At 37.9% G+C, this 18,788-nt stretch overlaps 4 non-coding genes across 4 annotated transcripts; all 4 read right to left on the bottom strand.

The window, feature by feature from the left end:
• Positions 1 to 299: 299 nt before the first annotated feature.
• Positions 300 to 372, bottom strand: TRNAA-AGC (transfer RNA alanine (anticodon AGC)). The gene has a single exon. It is a non-coding gene; the product is annotated as a tRNA-Ala (tRNA).
• A 5,732-nt stretch (positions 373 to 6,104) lies between these two features.
• On the bottom strand, positions 6,105 to 6,177 carry TRNAA-AGC (transfer RNA alanine (anticodon AGC)). The gene has a single exon. It is a non-coding gene; the product is annotated as a tRNA-Ala (tRNA).
• A 563-nt stretch (positions 6,178 to 6,740) lies between these two features.
• On the bottom strand, positions 6,741 to 6,813 carry TRNAA-UGC (transfer RNA alanine (anticodon UGC)). Its single transcript has one exon. It is a non-coding gene; the product is annotated as a tRNA-Ala (tRNA).
• An 11,703-nt stretch (positions 6,814 to 18,516) lies between these two features.
• Positions 18,517 to 18,589, bottom strand: TRNAA-AGC (transfer RNA alanine (anticodon AGC)). Its single transcript has one exon. It is a non-coding gene; the product is annotated as a tRNA-Ala (tRNA).
• Positions 18,590 to 18,788: the final 199 nt, after the last annotated feature.

Below are 18,788 nucleotides of genomic sequence, written 5' to 3'. Positions count from 1 at the left end.
ATAAATAATGTAACTGGAGAATGCAGGCATCGATCCTGCTACCTCTCGCATGCTAAGCAAGCACTCTACCATTTGAGCTAATTCCCCTTGATAGTGTCCCTTGTTTTCGGTGAAACAGGGAAACAGTGTATTTGCTGCATGTAATGTACTGATGGGCTTGCTGAAACCAAGAAAACACTTGAAAAGCACATGAAAAATCTGTGGAAAAGCATAAGGTCTATATAGTTTGTTTCCCTCCAATTTATTGCCAGCGTTAAGCACAAAATTATTGAAAATTTATAAAGTATAAATAAAGTAACTGGAGAATGCAGGCATCGATCCTGCTACCTCTCGCATGCTAAGCGAGCACTCTACCATCTGAGCTAATTCCCCTTGATGCTAAGTGAGCACTCTACCATTTGAGCTAATTCCCCTACATACCTTTCTTCTTTTTAGGTTAAACAGGGAAACAGTGTATTTGCTGCAAGTAATGCACTGATGGCTTGCTGCATGTACTGCTCTAATTACACATGAAACCAAGAAAACACTTGAAAAGCACATGAAAAATCTGTGGAAAAGCATAAGGTCTATATAGTTGGTTTCCCTCCAATTTATTGCCAGCGTTAAGCACAAAATTATTGAAAATTTATAAAGTATAGATAAAGTAACTGGAGAATGCAGGCATCGATCCCGCTACCTCTCGCATGCTAAGCGAGCACTCTACCATCCGAGCTAATTCCCCTTGATAGTGGTGTCCCTTGTTTTAGGTGACACAGGGAAACAGTGTATTTGCTGCATGTAATGTACTGATGGGCTTGCTGAAACCAAGAAAACACTTGAAAAGCACATGAAAAATCTGTGGGAAAGCATAAGGTCTATATAGTTTGTTTCCCTCCAATTTATTGCCAGCGTTAAGCACAACATTATTGAAAATGTATAAAGTATAAATAATTAACTGGAGAATGCGGGCATCGATCCCGCTGCCTCTCGCATGCAAAGCAAGCGCTCTACCATTTGAGCTAATTCCCCTACATAACTTGCTACCTTTTAGGTGAAACAGGGAAACAGTGTATTTGCTGCAAGAAATGTACTGATGGGCTTGCTGCATGTACTGCTCTAATTACACTTGAAACCAAGAAAACACTGGAAAAGCACATGAAAAATCTGTGGGAAAGCATAAGGTCATCATGATGACCATTGTGATGATGTCATCATGATGATGTCATCATGAACCCATTATGATGTTGTCATGATGATGTCATCATAAACCCACTATGATGATGTCATCATGAACACATTGTGATGTCATCATGATGATGTCATCATAAACCCATTATGATGTCGTCATCATGAACCCATTATGATGTCGTCATCATGAACCCATTATGATGTCGTCATCATGAACCCATTATGATGTTGTCATCATGAACCCATTATGATGTTACCATGATGATGTCATCATGAACCCATTATGATGTCGTCATGACGATGTCATCATGAACCCATTATGATGTCGTCATGATGATGTCATCATGAACCCATTATGATGTCGTCATGATGTCATCATGAACCCATTATGATTATGTCATCATGAACCCTTTATAATGTCGTCATGATAATGTCATCATGAACCCATTATGATGTTGTCATGATGATGTCATCATGAACCCATTATGATGTTGTCATGATGATGTCATCATGAACCCATTATGATGTCATCATGATGTCATCATGAACCCATTATGATGACGTCATCATGAACCTATTATGATGGTTTCATGATGATGTCATCATGAACCCATTATGATGTCGTCGTGATGATGTGATCATGAACCCATTATGATGTCGTCATGATGATGTCATCATGAACCCATTATGATGTCGTCATGATGTCATCATGAACCCATTATGATTATGTCATCATGAACCCTTTATGATGTCGTCATGATAATGTCATCATGAACCCATTATGATGTTGTCATGATGATGTCATCATGAACCCATTATGATGTCGTCATGATGTCATCATGAACCCATTATGATTATGTCATCATGAACCCTTTATGATGTCCTCATGATGATGTCATCATGAACACATTGTGATGTCATCATGATGATGTCATCATAAACCCATTATGATGTTGTCATGATGATGTCATGATGAACCCATTATGATGTTGCCATGATGATGTCATCATGAACCCATTATGATGTCATGATGATGTCATCATGAACCCATTATGATGTCATCATGATGATGTAATCATGAACCCTTTATGATGTCGTCATGATAATGTCATCATGAACCCATTATGATGTTGTCATGATGATGTCATCATGAACCCATTATGATGATGTCATTATGAACCCATTGTGATGATGTCACCACGAACCCATTATGATGTCGTCATGATGATGTCATCATGAACTAATTATGATGTCGTCATGATGATGTCATCATGAACCCATTATTATGTCATCATGCACCCATTATGATGTCATCATGACGGTGTCATCATGAACCCATTATGATGACGTCATGATGATGTCATCATGAACCCATTACGATGACATCATGATGATGTCTTCATTAACCCATTACGATGACATCATGATGATGTCATCATTAACCCATTATGATGATGTCATCATGAACCCATTATGATGTTGTCATGATGATATCATCATGAACCCATTATGATGTCATCATGATGATGTCATCATGAACCCATTGTGATGATGTCATCATGAACCCATTGTGATGTCATCATGATGATGTCATCATGAACCCATTGTGATGTCATCATGATGCTAGCGCTCTACTATTTGAGCTAATTCCCCTACATAACTTTCTACCTTTTAGGTGAAACAGGGAAACAGTGCATTTGCTGCAAGTAATGTACTGATGGGCTTGCTGCATGTACTGCTCTAATTACACATGAAACCAAGAAAACACTTGAAAAGCACATGAAAAATCTGTGGAAAAGCATAAGGTCTATATAGTTTGTTTCCCTCCAATTTATTGCCAGCGTTAAGCACAAAATTATTGAAAAATTATAAATAAAGTAACTGGAAAATGCAGGCATCGATCCTGCTACCTCTCATATGCTAAGCGAGCACTCTACCAGTTGAGCTAATTCCCCTTGATAGTGTCCCTTGTTTTCGGTGAAACAGGGAAACAGTGTATTTGCTGCATGTAACGTACTGATGGGCTTGCTGAAACCAAGAAAACACTTGAAAAGCACATGAAAAATCTGTGGAAAAGCATAAGGTCTATATAGTTTGGTTCGCTCCAATTTATTGCCAGCGTTAAGCACAAAATTATTGAAAATTTATAAAGAAGTATAAATAAAGTAACTGGATAATGCAGACATCGATCCTGCTAACTGTCGCATGCTAAGCGAGCACTCTACCATCTGAGCTAATTCCCCTTGATAGTGTCCCTTGTTTTAGGTGAAACAGGGAAACAGTGTATTTGCTGCATGTAATGTACTGATGGGCTTGCTGAAACCAAGAAAACACTTGAAAAGCACATGAAAAATCTGTGGGAAAGCATAAGGTCTATATAGTTTGTTTCCCTCCAATTTATTGCCAGCGTTAAGCACAACATTATTGAAAATGTATAAAGTATAAATAATTAACTGTAGAACGCGGGCATTGATCCCGATGCCTCTTGCATGCAAAGCAAGCGCTCTACCATTTGAGCTAATTGCCCTACATAACTTTCTACCTTTTAGGTGAAACAGGGAAACAGTGTATTTGCTGCAAGCAATGTACTGATGGGCTTGCTGCATGTACTGCTCTAATTACACTTGAAACCAAGAAAACACTGAAAAAGCACATGAAAAATCTGTGGGAAAGCCTAAGGTCATCATGATGACCATTGTGATGATGTCATCATGATGATGTCATCATGAACCCATTATGATGTCGTCATGATGATGTCATCATAAACCCACTATGATGATGTCATCATGAACACATTGTGATGTCATCATGATGATGTCATCATAAACCCATTATGATGTCGTCATCATGAACCCATTATGATGTCGTCATCATGAACCCATTATGATGTCGTCATCATGAACCCATTATGATGTCGTCATCATGAACCCATTATGATGTTACCATGATGATGTCATCATGAACCCATTATGATGTCGTCATGATGATGTCATCATGAACCAATTATGATGTCGTCATGATGATGTCATCATGAACCCATTATGATGTCGTCATGATGTCATCATGAACCCATTATGATTATGTTATCATGAACCCTTTATGATGTCGTCATGATAATGTCATCATGAACCCATTATGATGTTGTCATGATGATGTCATCATGAACCCATTATGATGTTGTCATGATGATGTCATCATGAACCCATTATGATGTCATCATGATGTCATCATGAACCCATTATGATGATGTCATCATGAACCTATTATGATGGTTTCATGATGATGTCATCATGAACCCATTATGATGTCGTCGTGATGATGTCATCATGAACCCATTATGATGATGTCATCATGAACACATTGTGATGTCATCATGATGATGTCATCATAAACCCATTATGATGTTGTCATGATGATGTCATCATGAACCCATTATGATGTTGCCATGATGATGTCATCATGAACCCATTATGATGTCATCATGATGATGTCATCATGAACCCATTATGATGTCGTCATGATGATGTCATCATGAACCCTTTATGATGTCGTCATGATAATGTCATCATGAACCCATTATGATGTCGTCATGATGATGTCATCATGAACCCATTATGATGATGTCATTATGAACCCATTGTGATGATGTCACCACGAACCCATTATGATGTCGTCATGATGATGTTATCATGAACTAATTATGATGTCGTCATGATGATGTCATCATGAACCCATTATTATGTCATCATGCACCCATTATGATGTCATCATGACGATGTCATCATGAACCCATTATGATGACGTCATGATGATGTCATCATGAACCCATTACGATGACATCATGATGATGTCTTCATTAACCCATTACGATGACATCATGATGATGTCATCATTAACCCATTATGATGATGTCATCATGAACCCATTATGATGTTGTCATGATGATATCATCATGAACCCATTATGATGTCGCCATGATGATGTCATCATGAACCCATTGTGATGATGTCATCATGAACCCATTGTGATGTCATCATGATGATGTCATCATGAACCCATTGTGATGTCATCATGATGCTAGCGCTCTACTATTTGAGCTAATTCCCCTACATAACTTTCTACCTTTTAGGTGAAACAGGGAAACAGTGTATTTGCTGCAAGTAATGTACTGATGGGCTTGCTGCATGTACTGCTCTAATTACACATGAAACCAAGAAAACACTTGAAAAGCACATGAAAAATCTGTGGAAAAGCATAAGGTCTATATAGTTTGTTTCCCTCCAATTTATTGCCAGCGTTAAGCACAAAATTATTGAAAATTTATAAAGTATAAATAAAGTAACTGGAGAATGCAGGCATCGATCCTGCTACCGCTTGCATGCTAAGCGAGCGCTCTACCATTTGAGCTAATTCCCCTCGATAGTGTCCCTTGTTTTAGGAGAAACAGGGAAACAGTGTATTTGCTGCAAGTAATGTACTGATGTGCTTGCTGCATGTACTGCTCTAATTACACATGAAACCAAGAAAACACTTGGAAAGCACATGAAAAATCTGTGGAAAATCATAAGGTCTATATAGTTTGTTTCCCTCCAATTTATTGCCAGCGTTAAGCACAAAATTATTGAAAATGTATAAAGTATAAATAATGTAACTGGAGAATGCAGGCATCGATCCTGCTACCTCTCGCATGCTAAGCAAGCACTCTACCATTTGAGCTAATTCCCCTTGATAGTGTCCCTTGTTTTCGGTGAAACAGGGAAACAGTGTATTTGCTGCATGTAATGTACTGATGGGCTTGCTGAAACCAAGAAAACACTTGAAAAGCACATGAAAAATCTGTGGAAAAGCATAAGGTCTATATAGTTTGTTTCCCTCCAATTTATTGCCAGCGTTAAGCACAAAATTATTGAAAATTTATAAAGTATAAATAAAGTAACTGGAGAATGCAGGCATCGATCCTGCTACCTCTCGCATGCTAAGCGAGCACTCTACCATCTGAGCTAATTCCCCTTGATGCTAAGTGAGCACTCTACCATTTGAGCTAATTCCCCTACATACCTTTCTTCTTTTTAGGTTAAACAGGGAAACAGTGTATTTGCTGCAAGTAATGCACTGATGGCTTGCTGCATGTACTGCTCTAATTACACATGAAACCAAGAAAACACTTGAAAAGCACATGAAAAATCGGTGGAAAAGCATAAGGTCTATATAGTTGGTTTCCCTCCAATTTATTGCCAGCGTTAAGCACAAAATTATTGAAAATTTATAAAGTATAGATAAAGTAACTGGAGAATGCAGGCATCGATCCCGCTACCTCTCGCATGCTAAGCGAGCACTCTACCATCCGAGCTAATTCCCCTTGATAGTGGTGTCCCTTGTTTTAGGTGACACAGGGAAACAGTGTATTTGCTGCATGTAATGTACTGATGGGCTTGCTGAAACCAAGAAAACACTTGAAAAGCACATGAAAAATCTGTGGGAAAGCATAAGGTCTATATAGTTTGTTTCCCTCCAATTTATTGCCAGCGTTAAGCACAACATTATTGAAAATGTATAAAGTATAAATAATTAACTGGAGAATGCGGGCATTGATCCCGCTGCCTCTCGCATGCAAAGCGAGCGCTCTACCATTTGAGCTAATTCCCCTACATAACTTTCTACCTTTTAGTTGAAACTGGGAAACAGTGTATTTGCTGCAAGAAATGTACTGATGGGCTTGCTGCATGTACTGCTCTAATTACACATGAAACCAAGAAAACACTTGAAAAGCACATGAAAAATCTGTGGGAAAGCATAAGGTCATTATGATGACCATTGTGATGATGTCATCATGATGATGTCATCATGAACCCATTATGATGTCGCCATGATGATGTCATCATAAACCCACTATGATGATGTCATCATGAACACATTGTGATGTCATCATGATGATGTCATCATAAACCCATTATGATGTCGTCATCATGAACCCATTATGATGTCGTCATCATGAACCCATTATGATGTCGTCATCATGAAACCATTATGATGTTACCATGATGATGTCATCATGAACCCATTATGATGTCGTCATGATGATGTCATCATGAACCCATTATGATGTCGTCATGATGATGTCATCATGAACCCATTATGATGTCGTCATGATGTCATCATGAACCCATTATGATTATGTCATCATGAACCCTTTATGATGTCGTCATGATAATGTCATCATGAACCCATTATGATGTTGTCATGATGATGTCATCATGAACCCATTATGATGTTGTCATGATGATGTCATCATGAACCCATTATGATGTCATCATGATGTCATCATGAACCCATTATGATGATGTCATCATGAACCTATTATGATGGTTTCATGATGATGTCATCATGAACCCATTATGAAGTCGTCGTGATGATGGCACCATGAACCCATTATGATGATGTCATCATGAACACATTGTGATGTCATCATGATGATGTCATCTTAAACAAATTATGATGTTGTCATGATGATGTCATCATGAACCCATTATGATGTTGCCATGATGATGTCATCATGAACCCATTATGATGTCATCATGATGATGTCATCATGAACCCATTATGATGTCGTCATGATGATGTCATCATGAACCCTTTATGATGTCGTCATGATAATGTCATCATGAACCCATTATGATGTTGTCATGATGATGTCATTATGAACCCATTATGATGATGTCATTATGAACCCATTGTGATGATGTCACCACGAACCCATTATGATGTCGTCATGATGATGTCATCATGAACTAATTATGATGTCATCATGATGATGTCATCATGAACCCATTATTATGTCATCATGCACCCATTATGATGTCATCATGACGATGTCATCATGAACCCATTATGATGACGTCATGATGATGTCATCATGAACCCATTACGATGACATCATGATGATGTCTTCATTAACCCATTACGATGACATCATGATGATGTCATCATTAACCCATTATGATGATGTCATCATGAACCCATTATGATGTTGTCATGATGATATCATCATGAACCCATTATGATGTCGTCATGATGATGTCATCATGAACCCATTGTGATGATCTCATCATGAACCCATTGTGATGTCATCATGATGATGTCATCATGAACCCATTGTGATGTCATCATGATGCTAGCGCTCTACTATTTGAGCTAATTCCCCTACATAACTTTCTACCTTTTAGGTGAAACAGGGAAACAGTGTATTTGCTGCAAGTAATGTACTGATGGGCTTGCTGCATGTACTGCTCTAATTACACATGAAACCAAGAAAACACTTGAAAAGCACATGAAAAATCTGTGGAAAAGCATAAGGTCTATATAGTTTGTTTCCCTCCAATTTATTGCCAGCGTTAAGCACAAAATTATTGAAAATTTATAAAGTATAAATAAAGTAACTGGAGAATGCAGGCATCGATCCTGCTACCTCTCGCATGCTAAGCGAGCACTCTACCATTTGAGCTAATTCCCCCTGATAGTGTCCCTTGTTTTAGGAGAAGCAAGGAAACAGTGTATTTGCTGCAAGTAATGTACTGATGTGCTTGCTGCATGTACTGCTCTAATTACACATGAAACCAAGAAAACAATTGAAAAGCACATGAAAAATCTGTGGAAAATCATAACGTCTATATAGTTTGTTTCCCTCCAATTTATTGCCAGCGTTAAGCACAAAATTATTGAAAATTTATAAAGTATAAATAAAGTAACTGGAGAATGCAGGCATCGATCCTGCTACCTCTCGCATGCTAAGTGAGCACTCTACCATCTGAGCTAATTCCCCTTGATAGCGTCCCTTGTTTTAGGTGAAACAGGGAAACAGTGTATTTGCTGCATGTAATGTACTGATGGGCTTGCTGAAACCAAGAAAACACTTGAAAAGCACATGAAAAATCTGTGGGACAGCATAAGGTCTATATAGTTTGTTTCTCTCCAATTTATTGCCAGCGTTAAGCAAAACATTATTGAAAATGTATAAAGTATAACTAATTACCTGGAGCATGCGGGCATTGATCCCACTGCCTCTCGCATGCTAAGCGAGCGTTTTACCATTTGAACTAATTCCCCAACATAACTTTCTACCTTTTAGGTGAAACAGGGAAACAGGGTATTTGCTGCAAGAAATGTACTGATGGGCTTGCTGCATGTACTGCTCTAATTACACATGAAACCAAGAAAACACTTGAAAAGCACATGAAAAATCTGTGAGAAAGCATAAGGTCATCATGATGACCATTGTGATTATGTCATCATGATGATGTCATCATGAACCCATTATGATGTCGCCATGATGATGTCATTATGAACCCTTTATGATGATGTCATTATGAACAAATTGTGATGATGTCACCACGAACCCATTATGATGTCGTCATGATGATGTCATCATGAACTAATTATGATGTCATCATGCTGATGTCATCATGAACCCATTATTATGTCATCATGCACCCATTATGATGTCATCATGACGATGTCATCATGAACCCATTACGATGACATCATGATGATGACCAAGAAAACACTTGAAAAGCACATGAAAAATCTGTGGGAAAGCATAAGGTCTATATAGTTTGTTTCCCTCCAATTTATTGCCAGCATTAAGCACAACATTATTGAAAATGTATAAAGTTTAAATAATTAACTGGAGAATGCGGCCATTGATCCCGCTGCCTCTCGCATGCAAAGCGAGCGCTCTACCATTTGAGCTAATTCCCCTACATAACTTTCTACATTTTAGTTGAAACTGGGAAACAGTGTATTTGCTGCAAGAAATGTACTGATGGGCTTGCTGCATGTACTGCTCTAATTACACATGAAACCAAGAAAACACTTGAAAAGCACATGAAAAATCTGTGGGAAAGCATAAGGTCATCATGATGACCATTGTGATGATGTCATCATGATGATGTCATCATGAACCCATTATGATGTCGCCATGATGATGTCATCATAAACCCACTATGATGATGTCATCATGAACACATTGTGATGTCATCATGATGATGTCATCATAAACCCATTATGATGTCGTCATCATGAACCCATTATGATGTCGTCATCATGAACCCATTATGATGTCGTCATCATGAAACCATTATGATGTTACCATGATGATGTCATCATGAACCCATTATGATGTCGTCATGATGATGTCATCATGAACCCATTATGATGTCGTCATGATGATGTCATCATGAACCCATTATGATGTCGTCATGATGTCATCATGAACCCATTATCATTATGTCATCATGAACCCTTTATGATGTCGTCATGATAATGTCATCATGAACCCATTATGATGTTGTCATGATGATGTCATCATGAACCCATTATGATGTTGTCATGATGATGTCATCATGAACCCATTATGATGTCATCATGATGTCATCATGAACCCATTATGATGATGTCATCATGAACCTATTATGATGGTTTCATGATGATGTCATCATGAACCCATTATGAAGTCGTCGTGATGATGGCACCATGAACCCATTATGATGATGTCATCATGAACACATTGTGATGTCATCATGATGATGTCATCTTAAACAAATTATGATGTTGTCATGATGATGTCATCATGAACCCATTATGATGTTGCCATGATGATGTCATCATGAACCCATTATGATGTCATCATGATGATGTCATCATGAACCCATTATGATGTCGTCATGATGATGTCATCATGAACCCTTTATGATGTCGTCATGATAATGTCATCATGAACCCATTATGATGTTGTCATGATGATGTCATTATGAACCCATTATGATGATGTCATTATGAACCCATTGTGATGATGTCACCACGAACCCATTATGATGTCGTCATGATGATGTCATCATGAACTAATTATGATGTCATCATGATGATGTCATCATGAACCCATTATTATGTCATCATGCACCCATTATGATGTCATCATGACGATGTCATCATGAACCCATTATGATGACGTCATGATGATGTCATCATGAACCCATTACGATGACATCATGATGATGTCTTCATTAACCCATTACGATGACATCATGATGATGTCATCATTAACCCATTATGATGATGTCATCATGAACCCATTATGATGTTGTCATGATGATATCATCATGAACCCATTATGATGTCGTCATGATGATGTCATCATGAACCCATTGTGATGATCTCATCATGAACCCATTGTGATGTCATCATGATGATGTCATCATGAACCCATTGTGATGTCATCATGATGCTAGCGCTCTACTATTTGAGCTAATTCCCCTACATAACTTTCTACCTTTTAGGTGAAACAGGGAAACAGTGTATTTGCTGCAAGTAATGTACTGATGGGCTTGCTGCATGTACTGCTCTAATTACACATGAAACCAAGAAAACACTTGAAAAGCACATGAAAAATCTGTGGAAAAGCATAAGGTCTATATAGTTTGTTTCCCTCCAATTTATTGCCAGCGTTAAGCACAAAATTATTGAAAATTTATAAAGTATAAATAAAGTAACTGGAGAATGCAGGCATCGATCCTGCTACCTCTCGCATGCTAAGCGAGCACTCTACCATTTGAGCTAATTCCCCCTGATAGTGTCCCTTGTTTTAGGAGAAGCAAGGAAACAGTGTATTTGCTGCAAGTAATGTACTGATGTGCTTGCTGCATGTACTGCTCTAATTACACATGAAACCAAGAAAACAATTGAAAAGCACATGAAAAATCTGTGGAAAATCATAACGTCTATATAGTTTGTTTCCCTCCAATTTATTGCCAGCGTTAAGCACAAAATTATTGAAAATTTATAAAGTATAAATAAAGTAACTGGAGAATGCAGGCATCGATCCTGCTACCTCTCGCATGCTAAGTGAGCACTCTACCATCTGAGCTAATTCCCCTTGATAGCGTCCCTTGTTTTAGGTGAAACAGGGAAACAGTGTATTTGCTGCATGTAATGTACTGATGGGCTTGCTGAAACCAAGAAAACACTTGAAAAGCACATGAAAAATCTGTGGGACAGCATAAGGTCTATATAGTTTGTTTCTCTCCAATTTATTGCCAGCGTTAAGCAAAACATTATTGAAAATGTATAAAGTATAACTAATTACCTGGAGCATGCGGGCATTGATCCCACTGCCTCTCGCATGCTAAGCGAGCGTTTTACCATTTCAACTAATTCCCCAACATAACTTTCTACCTTTTAGGTGAAACAGGGAAACAGGGTATTTGCTGCAAGAAATGTACTGATGGGCTTGCTGCATGTACTGCTCTAATTACACATGAAACCAAGAAAACACTTGAAAAGCACATGAAAAATCTGTGAGAAAGCATAAGGTCATCATGATGACCATTGTGATTATGTCATCATGATGATGTCATCATGAACCCATTATGATGTCGCCATGATGATGTCATTATGAACCCTTTATGATGATGTCATTATGAACAAATTGTGATGATGTCACCACGAACCCATTATGATGTCGTCATGATGATGTCATCATGAACTAATTATGATGTCATCATGCTGATGTCATCATGAACCCATTATTATGTCATCATGCACCCATTATGATGTCATCATGACGATGTCATCATGAACCCATTACGATGACATCATGATGATGACCAAGAAAACACTTGAAAAGCACATGAAAAATCTGTGGGAAAGCATAAGGTCTATATAGTTTGTTTCCCTCCAATTTATTGCCAGCATTAAGCACAACATTATTGAAAATGTATAAAGTTTAAATAATTAACTGGAGAATGCGGCCATTGATCCCGCTGCCTCTCGCATGCAAAGCGAGCGCTCTACCATTTGAGCTAATTCCCCTACATAACTTTCTACATTTTAGTTGAAACTGGGAAACAGTGTATTTGCTGCAAGAAATGTACTGATGGGCTTGCTGCATGTACTGCTCTAATTACACATGAAACCAAGAAAACACTTGAAAAGCACATGAAAAATCTGTGGGAAAGCATAAGGTCATCATGATGACCATTGTGATGATGTCATCATGATGATGTCATCATGAACCCATTATGATGTCGCCATGATGATGTCATCATAAACCCACTATGATGATGTCATCATGAACACATTGTGATGTCATCATGATGATGTCATCATAAACCCATTATGATGTCGTCATCATGAACCCATTATGATGTCGTCATCATGAACCCATTATGATGTCGTCATCATGAAACCATTATGATGTTACCATGATGATGTCATCATGAACCCATTATGATGTCGTCATGATGATGTCATCATGAACCCATTATGATGTCGTCATGATGATGTCATCATGAACCCATTATGATGTCGTCATGATGTCATCATGAACCCATTATCATTATGTCATCATGAACCCTTTATGATGTCGTCATGATAATGTCATCATGAACCCATTATGATGTTGTCATGATGATGTCATCATGAACCCATTATGATGTTGTCATGATGATGTCATCATGAACCCATTATGATGTCATAATGATGTCATCATGAACCCATTATAATGATGTCATCATGAACCTATTATGATGGTTTCATGATGATGTCATCATGAACCCATTATGATGTCGTCGTGATGATGTCACCATGAACCCATTATGATGATGTCATCATGAACACATTGTGATGTCATCATGATGATGTCATCATAAACCCATTATGATGTTGTCATGATGATGTCATCATGAACCCATTATGATGTTGCCATGATGATGTCATCATGAACCCATTATGATGTCATGATGATGTCATCATGAACCCATTATGATGTCGTCATGATGATGTCATCATGAACCCTTTATGATGTCGTCATGATAATGTCATCATGAACCCATTATGATGTTGTCATGATGATGTCATTATGAACCCATTATGATGATGTCATTATGAACCCATTGTGATGATGTCACCACGAACCCATTATGATGTCGTCATGATGATGTCATCATGAACTAATTATGATGTCGTCATGATGATGTCATCATGAACCCATTATTATGTCATCATGCACCCATTATGATGTCATCATGACGATGTCATCATGAACCCATTATGATGACGTCATGATGATGTCATCATGAACCCATTACGATGACATCATGATGATGTCTTCATTAACCCATTACGATGACATCATGATGATGTCATCATTAACCCATTATGATGATGTCATCATGAACCCATTATGATGTTGTCATGATGATATCATCATGAACCCATTATGATGTCGTCATGATGATGTCATCATGAACCCATTGTGATGATCTCATCATGAACCCATTGTGATGTCATCATGATGATGTCATCATGAACCCATTGTGATGTCATCATGATGCTAGCGCTCTACTATTTGAGCTAATTCCCCTACATAACTTTCTACCTTTTAGGTGAAACAGGGAAACAGTGTATTTGCTGCAAGTAATGTACTGATGGGCTTGCTGCATGTACTGCTCTAATTACACATGAAACCAAGAAAACACTTGAAAAGCACATGAAAAATCTGTGGAAAAGCATAAGGTCTATATAGTTTGTTTCCCTCCAATTTATTGCCAGCGTTAAGCACAAAATTATTGAAAATTTATAAAGTATAAATAAAGTAACTGGAGAATGCAGGCATCGATCCTGCTACCTCTCGCATGCTAAGCGAGCACTCTACCATTTGAGCTAATTCCCCCTGACAGTGTCCCTTGTTTTAGGAGAAGCAAGGAAACAGTGTATTTGCTGCAAGTAATGTACTGATGTGCTTGCTGCATGTACTGCTCTAATTACACATGAAACCAAGAAAACAATTGAAAAGCACATGAAAAATCTGTGGAAAATCATAACGTCTATATAGTTTGTTTCCCTCCAATTTATTGCCAGCGTTAAGCACAAAATTATTGAAAATTTATAAAGTATAAATAAAGTAACTGGAGAATGCAGGCATCGATCCTGCTACCTCTCGCATGCTAAGTGAGCACTCTACCATCTGAGCTAATTCCCCTTGATAGCGTCCCTTGTTTTAGGTGAAACAGGGAAACAGTGTATTTGCTGCATGTAATGTACTGATGGGCTTGCTGAAACCAAGAAAACACTTGAAAAGCACATGAAAAATCTGTGGGACAGCATAAGGTCTATATAGTTTGTTTCTCTCCAATTTATTGCCAGCGTTAAGCAAAACATTATTGAAAATGTATAAAGTATAACTAATTACCTGGAGCATGCGGGCATTGATCCCACTGCCTCTCGCATGCTAAGCAAGCGTTTTACCATTTGAACTAATTCCCCAACATAACTTTCTACCTTTTAGGTGAAACAGGGAAACAGGGTATTTGCTGCAAGAAATGTACTGATGGGCTTGCTGCATGTACTGCTCTAATTACACATGAAACCAAGAAAACACTTGAAAAGCACATGAAAAATCTGTGAGAAAGCATAAGGTCATCATGATGACCATTGTGATTATGTCATCATGATGATGTCATCATGAACCCATTATGATGTCGTCATGATGATGTCATTATGAACCCTTTATGATGATGTCATTATGAACAAATTGTGATGATGTCACCACGAACCCATTATGATGTCGTCATGATGATGTCATCATGAACTAATTATGATGTCATCATGCTGATGTCATCATGAACCCATTATTATGTCATCATGCACCCATTATGATGTCATCATGACGATGTCATCATGAACCCATTACGATGACATCATGATGATGACCAAGAAAACACTTGTAAAGCACATGAAAAATCTGTGGGAAAGCATAAGGTCTATATAGTTTGTTTCCCTCCAATTTATTGCCAGCGTTAAGCACAACATTATTGAAAATGTATAAAGTTTAAATAATTAACTGGAGAATGCGGCCATTGATCCCGCTGCCTCTCGCATGCAAAGCGAGCGCTCTACCATTTGAGCTAATTCCCCTACATAACTTTCTACATTTTAGTTGAAACTGGGAAACAGTGTATTTGCTGCAAGAAATGTACTGATGGGCTTGCTGCATGTACTGCTCTAATTACACATGAAACCAAGAAAACACTTGAAAAGCACATGAAAAATCTGTGGGAAAGCATAAGGTCATCATGATGACCATTGTGATGATGTCATCATGATGATGTCATCATGAACCCATTATGATGTCGCCATGATGATGTCATCATAAACCCACTATGATGATGTCATCATGAACACATTGTGATGTCATCATGATGATGTCATCATAAACCCATTATGATGTCGTCATCATGAACCCATTATGATGTCGTCATCATGAACCCATTATGATGTCGTCATCATGAAACCATTATGATGTTACCATGATGATGTCATCATGAACCCATTATGATGTCGTCATGATGATGTCATCATGAACCCATTATGATGTCGTCATGATGATGTCATCATGAACCCATTATGATGTCGTCATGATGTCATCATGAACCCATTATCATTATGTCATCATGAACCCTTTATGATGTCGTCATGATAATGTCATCATGAACCCATTATGATGTTGTCATGATGATGTCATCATGAACCCATTATGATGTTGTCATGATGATGTCATCATGAACCCATTATGATGTCATAATGATGTCATCATGAACCCATTATAATGATGTCATCATGAACCTATTATGATGGTTTCATGATGATGTCATCATGAACCCATTATGATGTCGTCGTGATGATGTCACCATGAACCCATTATGATGATGTCATCATGAACACATTGTGATGTCATCATGATGATGTCATCATAAACCCATTATGATGTTGTCATGATGATGTCATCATGAACCCATTATGATGTTGCCATGATGATGTCATCATGAACCCATTATGATGTCATGATGATGTCATCATGAACCCATTATGATGTCGTCATGATGATGTCATCATGAACCCTTTATGATGTCGTCATGATAATGTCATCATGAACCCATTATGATGTTGTCATGATGATGTCATTATGAACCCATTATGATGATGTCATTATGAACCCATTGTGATGATGTCACCACGAACCCATTATGATGTCGTCATGATGATGTCATCATGAACTAATTATGATGTCGTCATGATGATGTCATCATGAACCCATTATTATGTCATCATGCACCCATTATGATGTCATCATGACGGTGTCATCATGAACCCATTATGATGACGTCATGATGATGTCATCATGAACCCATTACGATGACATCATGATGATGTCTTCATTAACCCATTACGATGACATCATGATGATGTCATCATTAACCCATTATGATGATGTCATCATGAACCCATTATGATGTTGTCATGATGATATCATCATGAACCCATTATGATGTCGTCATGATGATGTCATCATGAACCCATTGTGATGATGTCATCATGAACCCATTGTGATGTCATCATGATGATGTCATCATGAACCCATTGTGATGTCATCATGATGCTAGCGCTCTACTATTTGAGCTAATTCCCCTACATAACTTTCTACCTTTTAGGTGAAACAGGGAAACAGTGTATTTGCTGCAAGTAATGTACTGATGGGCTTGCTGCATGTACTGCTCTAATTACACATGAAACCAAGAAAACACTTGAAAAGCACATGAAAAATCTGTGGAAAAGCATAAGGTCTATATAGTTTGTTTCCCTCCAATTTATTGCCAGCGTTAAGCACAAAATTATTGAAAATTTATAAAGTATAAATAAAGTAACTGGAGAATGCAGGCATCGATCCTGCTACCGCTCGCATGCTAAGCGAGCGCTCTACCATTTGAGCTAATTCCCCTCGATAGTGTCCCTTGTTTTAGGAGAAACAGGGAAACAGTGTATTTGCTGCAAGTAATGTACTAATGTGCTTGCTGCATGTACTGCTCTAATTACACATGAAACCAAGAAAACACTTGGAAAGCACATGAAAAATCTGTGGAAAATCATAAGGTCTATATAGTTTGTTTCCCTCCAATTTATTGCCAGCGTTAAGCACAAAATTATTGAAAATGTATAAAGTATAAATAATGTAACTGGAGAATGCAGGCATCGATCCTGCTACCTCTCGCATGCTAAGCGAGCACTCTACCATTTGAGCTAATTCCCCTTGATAGTGTCCCTTGTTTTAGGTGAATCATGGAAACAGTGTATTTGCTGCATGTAATGTACTGATGGGCTTGCTGAAACCAAGAAAACACTTGAAAAGCACATGAAAAATCTGTGGAAAAGCATAAGGTCTATATAGTTTGTTTCCCTCCAATTTATTGCCAGCGTTAAGCACAAAATTATTGAAAATTTATAAAGTATAAATAAAGTAACTGGAGAATGCAGGCATCGATCCTGCTACCTCTCGCATGCTAAGCGAGCACTCTACCATCTGAGCTAATTCCCCTTGATGCTAAGTGAGCACTCTACCATTTGAGCTAATTCCCCTACATACCTTTCTTCTTTTTAGGTTAAACAGGGAAACAGTGTATTTGCTGCAAGTAATGCACTGATGGCTTGCTGCATGTACTGCTCTAATTACACATGAAACCAAGAAAACACTTGAAAAGCACATGAAAAATCTGTGGAAAAGCATAAGGTCTATA

The sequence above is a fragment of the Sceloporus occidentalis genome, unplaced genomic scaffold (genome assembly GCF_023333645.1).
Source record: "Sceloporus occidentalis isolate IW3139 unplaced genomic scaffold, rSceOcc1.0.p SCAF_300, whole genome shotgun sequence".
Classification (NCBI taxonomy): domain Eukaryota; kingdom Metazoa; phylum Chordata; class Lepidosauria; order Squamata; family Phrynosomatidae; genus Sceloporus; species Sceloporus occidentalis.
Note: the sequence above shows the minus strand (reverse complement) of the source record. Positions and strands in the feature narration are given on the sequence as shown.